The 7,102-nt window shown below is 54.4% G+C and overlaps 1 long non-coding RNA gene across 1 annotated transcript; it reads left to right on the forward strand.

Annotated features, from left to right (window-relative positions):
* The first annotated feature begins 1,267 nt into the window (after positions 1-1,267).
* LOC112665834 (uncharacterized) lies at positions 1,268-5,133 on the forward strand. Its single transcript, XR_004807472.2, has 2 exons — positions 1,268-1,558; positions 4,856-5,133. It is a non-coding gene; the product is annotated as an uncharacterized LOC112665834 (long non-coding RNA).
* Positions 5,134-7,102: the final 1,969 nt, after the last annotated feature.

A 7,102-nucleotide genomic window follows, 5' to 3' on the forward strand; every position in this document is an offset into this window, starting at 1 on the left:
CCAGGAGGTAGAGACACATCCTCATTACCAGAGATGGGGAATTCAGGGTCAGGAGGGCCGCATAAACAAACCTTGTTATTTCTTCACCAACTTCCTACCCCTGGCCCAAACTTCTTTTTCTTGTCAGCTCTTCGCAAATTTAGTATTTCTTTGTCTGAAAGGCACAAAAGCTGCCTGTTTGGTCACTTCTTTGAGTCTCATATTTTATGAGCTCCTATACATATGAAATGAAATGTTTTTCTACCAGTTAATCTGTCTTATGTCAATTTAATGATTAGGCCAGTTGAAGAGCCCAGAAGGGAAAAAGGGAAAACTTTGCCTCCCCTACAGCTCAGGGGATCTTCCACCCTGCCTTGTCCCTCTGGCTGGGTCCAGGCCTGAGCCTGTTCAGGAGGCTCACTGGGCTGCAGAGATGAATGGGGGTGGGGCTTTTCTCATTGCTCCCCAAAGGCACAGGGGTCCTCTGAAGTAAGATCTCTCTTTTCTCTCATCCCTTCTCATAGGGCAGCCTCCCTTCTTGAATTTCCACCCACAGGCCCAGGACAGGCCCTTGGAGCCCTTAATCCCTGCTCTCCCATCAGCCCCGTCTTTCTCCCCAACCTTATCTATCTCCTGCAGCCACTGCAGGCTCCCCTGCGGCCAGCCTTCCCCTCCCTCTAGCCTCACTGCAGGTCAGGGTGTGTGGTTGTATGTCTGCCTCCCCTCCCCTCCCTTCCCACTTCCTCCCCTTCCTTCCCTTCATCTCCTCTCTTCACCTTCCTCCTCCCTACCCTTCTCCCTCTAGTCTCCCCCCACCCCTGCCAGCCTCCTCACCCTCCTCCCTACCTCCCCTCCCTTCTCCCTCTTTTCTTCCTCTGCCGCTCCCCCTCCTCCTCTCACCACCTCTTCCTTCCTCCCTTGGGGAGAGAAAGGAGTTGGAGGGATGGCTATGGACAGTAGCCACTGTACTCACTCATCCAAGGTCAGCTTCCCAGGCCAAGTGCTGGACAAAGACCCCTTTGGTCACTTTCCTTCAAAGGGGAGGAGCAGCTAACGTTACCCCACAAAGAGAGGCCCCAGGGGCTGTGGAGATAAGAGGGCACTGGATGTGAGCTGTGGCCTGGGAGGGATTGCATCCCATCCCTAGACATGCTCCCTGTAATCTGGAATCCAATCTGCAGGAAATTCTCAGGAGGAAGCTTTGTCTTCCAGAAAGAATACCATGTATTGAATACCATGCATGCTGCGGGGCATGGAACCACCATGCATCTTTCTTTCTTGGCCTCAGGGCTTCCGTCTTCCTACCTGTCTAGAAGATGTCGAAGGAGTTGGATATCAGCCAGCCCAATGATGACTTGATCCAGGGTCAGTTCCTGCCTCTGCCACTTTCTACCTGTGAGCTCCCCAGCAAGTCACTTAAACTCTCAACAACTCACCTTCCCCATGTATACAATGGGGTTATGAGGCACACCTCTACCATAGAGCCTGTGAGGACCTAAGAAGCTGCCTGGCACATGGACCTTGGCCAGAGGAGGCAAGATCAGAGAGCATCACGGCAGAAATAGCGAGATGAACCTAGGTTAGCAGTGAGCGAAAGGGACAATAGAGCCCACTCTCCCCCTCACCCCCTACCCCAGGGTTCCTGCTTGGCCCAGAGAGCAGGTGCAACTGGGATTTATCCTTGGCCAAGGAATGCTGGAGAGGGGGAAGCAGGGCAGTGTGACTTGGGATGGGCACTCCCCGAGGAGCTTACTGCTAGTTGGACGGGGAGGGGGGACGTGGAGCGTGTGCAGGCAGGGGACAGGATGGCTGGGATTGTGATGAGCACCAAATGGGACAGCAACAGTGGTGTCAAAGTTCCTCACATACTAGGTGCTCAGTGAGGGCTCATCGTCTGACTCTGCCTCCTCCAGGATGGGTCTTCCTTGTCACCCCTCCTCCTTTTCCAGAGCTCGGGGTTAGCTCAGGGCTAGGCAGAGTCCAGGTGCTGCCCAGTGTGGATTTGAGAGAGGAGGGAGATTGTGCATGAGTGTGAGGCCTGGCTCATCCCTGCCCACCCTGTCAGGCTCAGCGAGAAGTGCCTGTAGAGTGGAGCCCCCAGAGTGACTGGTGCCTCCCCAGATGCACAGACAGACTGATGGACAGAGATGGAACGCCGCCTCCTCTGGTCAGCCCCCAGCGTCCCCGGGGATACCTTGAGGAGGTGTGGCTGGCATGGTCTGTTGAGGCTTGATCATGGAGGCCTTGAATGCCAGGCCTAGGAGAGACAGCTGTTGGCTGTAGCTGGTAGCAGAGTATGCCAATGAGTGTTGTGTGTCCAAGAATGCATGTGTGAGTAGGTGGGTACACTCTCCTACTACTGCCCCGGCCTCTCTGGGAAGCACATCCGTACTGTAATGCTCCCAGGTGGGCAGGCAGGTGCCCACTCAGGCACTGAGACACCCCAGCTCTCTGCCTATCCACCACCTTAGCCACTTCTGCCAATAGGCCACGTAGGCAATGAACACATCAGGCAATTAAACAGCAGATCAATTCAACTTAACTTCTTAGAGGAAAGCAGCTGTACTCAGTGGAGGGAGGGCAAGGCTGCAGGAGACAGAGGCTGCACTGGGAGGGAATAGAGTTGGCAGGGCAAGGTGAGGAGGGGGTGGGGGGCTGCTAGAGACAGCTACAGAATGCACTCTGGGGAAGAAAGCAGAAGCCAAGGGGAGGGCAAAGGAACTATGACCAAGGTCACTGACCAAAAGGACCAGGGCAGGACTGGGTGGTGGCAGAGAGAATAAGAAAGATGGAAAGGAGACCCAAGGTGGGCAGAGGAAGAGCTTGTGTCTTCTCAGCTGCCCTAGGGTCCCCTCCTGGTGGGGCAGGGGCCAGTGGTAAGAATACACACATATGGGACACCTGGGTGGCTCAGTGGTTGAGTGTCTGTCTTCAACTCAGGGCATGATCCTGGGATCCTGAGATTGAGTCCCACATTGGGCTCCCCACGGGGAGCCTATGTTTCTGCCTCTCTCTGTGTGTCTCTCATGACTAAATAAATAAAATCTTTAAAAAAGATTTTATTTATTTAGTCATGAGAAACAGAGAGGAGAGAGAGAGACAGAGGCACATGCAGAGGGAGAAGCAGGCTCCATGCAGGGAGCCTGATGTGGGACTCGATCCCGGGTCTCCAGGATCATGCCCTGGGCTGAGGGCGGCACTAAACCGCTGAGCCACCCGGGCTGCCCAATAAATAAAATCTTAAAAAAAAAAAAAAGAATACACACACTTTTCCAAGCTTGCAGGATGCTTTAGGACTTGCTCTATTGGTCATGCTGGTCCCGGGCTCTCCCAAGGGTGCCCTAGGAGGCCTCTTTGACCACATCTTGCACACAGGAGAACTGGCCCCATGGGTGAAAGTGCTGGAAAGTCACTCATTCATTCATTCATTCATTCGGTGATGTTCTCTGAGCATCCACTAAGCACCAGGCTCAGGGTTTGCCACAAGCAGACCCGAAGAGGACGTCAATGCACACATGGGTAAACATCCTCCCGCAGGGGAGAGGACAGGACAGAAGGAGTCTGGTTCAGGGAAGAGGGCACAGAAGGATCCCTAGACTGGGCAATCTCTGACCTAAGGTGGAAGAATAGGAGCAGTTAACCAGAGGAACGTGTGGGTGTAGGGAGAAGACAGGAAGGGAAGGCATTCAGGCATTGGGGACAGCAGGGGCGTGGCCAGAGGGCCAATGAGCCCACCCTCTGGAGATGGCACTTTGTCTATCTGTGGGGACCAGGGGTCTGTGGGTGGGTTGGAGCAGTCAGTGTGGTGGGAGTGGGTGGGAGGAGCTCAGGCTGGTCCTGAGGGCAACAGGGCAACAGGGAGCCAGGGATGGTTTTGAGCAGAGGTGGGATGGGAAGCCCCATCTGGAGGTTGGATTGTCCAAGCCAGAAGCCCTGCAGGAAGTGCAGGGCTGGGAGGAGGGATGGATTGCTTGTGGGTGGGAGCAGCATGTCTGAGGATAGATCTGGAACTCAGCATAGAAGATACCCCATGAATCTCCTATATGAATAGGACCTATATGTGCTACAGCCCAAGGGTGAGAATGAGGCCACAAGCAAGGATGGACTCAGAGAGAAGGTGTAAGACCAGCAGTGGGGACAGAGCCCTGGGACAGGCATGATCCAGAGAAAGCTGGAAGAAGACACGTTTGAAGAGACTGAGGCAGTGTAGCCAAGGGGCAGTTGTGTGATGTAGAAAGCAGTCGCTAACAAGCCGCATGCTGGTGAGGGGCTGCTGTGTGCATGTCAGAATCAGTGGGGGGCCTGGGAGCTGCACGTGGCAGCTTTGGAACAGAGGAAGTAGAGATCACAGTGTGGACACCCTGGGAGGAGTTTAGAAAAGATGAGTAGACAGACAGGCAGACAGCTGTAGGCACGTGCGGGAATGGGGGTCGTGTGGTGTGGGGGGGATGGCTGTGAGAATGCTAGGAGGAGGTTGGGAAGAGGGGTTGATGGAAGGGTAACGGAGATGACATGAGGAACAAAGCACAGGGCCCCTTAGTATGAACACAGATGTGTGATCTTAGCCAAGCCCCTGCCTCAGTTTCCCCATCTATAATATGAGGGGGCTCCTCCTCACTCATAGGCACTGAGGATCCTGTGGTGAATAAGACAGGCTGGTTCCTGCCTCTGGGCTCACAGCCTAGAGGGGGCCAGGCAAGAAGAGAATTGCCCCTAGAAGAATGAATCAAGGAAAGAGAAGTTAAGGCAACAGGCAGGCCCAGCAGAGGCCAAGCCTGCTCAGGTGCTCATTCCCAGTAATCCCTGGGGAGTCCCTGACCCCATCATTCTCCCTCCTTGGGTTGGAGACAAGCACATTCCCCCATCCTTGGTGCAGGCCTAGCCAATCAGCTTCCTCCAGCTTCAAGACCACAGTGACTTTCTGGGATGGAATGTGACCTACTCGGCACTGAGGCTTCTGCTGGCAGTATGAGAATGAGGTATCCTGAGGGGGCAGGACTGGGAAGTCCTGGAGGAGCATGAAGTTCATACTCAGAGAAGTACAAGATGGAGAGGCTATGTTCTGATAATAATGTTTAAGCATTTACATCTAGCCATGCTCAAAGACCTAGACTTTCAGTTACTTGTGCCAATAAATTCCATTTTGTTAATGCAGTTATATGAGTCATGGTTCCTACTTCCCAATTTATGACCTAAAGGGTGAAAGTACCCTCGTGCTTGCTCAGGCCAAGTGAGGGGGGAAAAGTTTCTCAGCAGAGAGAATAACATGAGCAAAGGCCCTGGGGTTGAAAAAAGCTTGACACTACTGAGGCATTGAAAAAAGCTGCCAGGGCAGGGAGCCCAAGAATGGAGATGGGAGATCAAGGAGTTGCTGGAGCTGCCATCTCGGTGAGAGCTAACGGGGTCTGTTAACTAAATCCATCAGTGGTTGAAGTGAGCAAGAAGGGATGGTGGGCAAGAAGGGATGCTGGGTCCAGTGAAGAGTGAAGAAGACTAGCCCACAAGGCTTTCCATTTGGGGCTCAGGAGAGAACCTGAAAGATCCCAGGAAGACTGGAGTCTTAGAGGGACCGATCTCAGAGATGGAAGAGTGACTACTGGAGTAGACTCAGGATGGAACCCTAAATAACAGGCAAGTAATGGGGCAGAAGGAGGGCAGTGGGGTCTGGGGAGCCAGGCCACCTCATCCACTGTGTGCGGTATGCCTGGTGAGGTCTTTGGTGGCCTTGCCCTGAGCCATTTCCAGGGTGGGACAGGGGAGCCGCATGGGGATGGGAAGGGCGCATGAGGCTGTAGACACCTGGGCTCGGCAGACGGCAACAGAGAGGCTGAACAAGCATCTTCTGGGCATCAGATCCAAAGACTGAGGCGTCTCGCCCCACTCCTCCACCAGGGCTTCGGACAGGAGACACAGGACCAGTGAGGAGGAGCCAGGAAATTAAAAGTGGGGCATCTAGAGAGTCAGCGGAGCAAGGGATCCTAGCGGGGGTGGTGGGTGGGGGGAGTCTTCCCAGACTGTACGGAGCGGCTAAAGGGGACTATTCCAACACAGTCAGGAGGCGAGCAAGAGAGGGGGTGAAGCGGACAGCCTGACGGTAGGACCCAAGAGACACCAGGAGGCACGGCGGGATCCAGAAGGAGCCTTGGCTGCTTTCTATCCTGGGGAGATGGGCTGCCCCTGAGGCCCCCAGGATGAGGCTCCGAGGGGCAGACACCCAGGCCTCGCCCTGAATCAAAGCCTTCCCAGGCCCCACCCTACCCCACCGGGTGGCTAAAAATAAAAGCAACGATAATTTCCCTAAATGAAACCTCCACTTAAACACTTAAAAAGCAATAAAAACTCAATTTTCTTTCTCTCAATTATTTTACTTATTCCATTTTCCAAAAGGTTCACCCTGTTATGAAGATGTATTTTTCCCCATCAGCGGCAGCGTTCTCCGCCATTACTCAAACTGACTCAGCCTCCCTCTGCCAGGAGGGTCGCCTGGTCTCCGCGGCAACCGGTGCAGCGCACCAGGGAGGACCGTGAGTGACTTCACCACCACTGCCTTGTGGCCGGGACATGGAGGGGGTGGTATCTGCCACCACCATCACCATATCCCCCCATCACCCCCAGTTTGTGCCTCGGTTTCCCGGACTGGCCTCCTTGCCTCCTCCTCAGCACTGTCCCTGGGCCTCCCTGCCTCCTAGTGTCCCCACCAGCCAGTGCCCTCTGCCCCCTGGCTTCCCCGTGCAGGCTCCTCTGATGCGTGGGGAGGGAGACCAAATGCCACCGACCTCAGACGGCACGAGGCTGGTTCAGGGGAGCAGGCCCAGTGCTTCATCACACAGTCCTGACACCGTAAAAATTAGGTTTCCCGATGTCATTAGCGCTTTGTGATCAGCTCCATTTGTATCGTGCCTGCCCTGTTGCCTCATCTCTGCTAATTGTTTTACTCACTCCTTCCATTTTTAAACTGCTGTCTTGTTGGCTTTTAATTTTTAATTATTGCTGTCTCCCCTTCCTTCCTAATTGGTCCCGGCCCCTACTGAGGCTCCCTGTGCTATGGCTGGAGCTGGCTCCCTCAGGGTGGCTTTGGCTTGCTCACCACCTGCCCTAGTTAGCCCAGGGGGGTTACAGCCTT

Source organism: Canis lupus, chromosome 20 (assembly GCF_003254725.2).
Source record: "Canis lupus dingo isolate Sandy chromosome 20, ASM325472v2, whole genome shotgun sequence".
In the NCBI taxonomy this organism is placed as follows: Eukaryota; Metazoa; Chordata; class Mammalia; order Carnivora; family Canidae; genus Canis; species Canis lupus.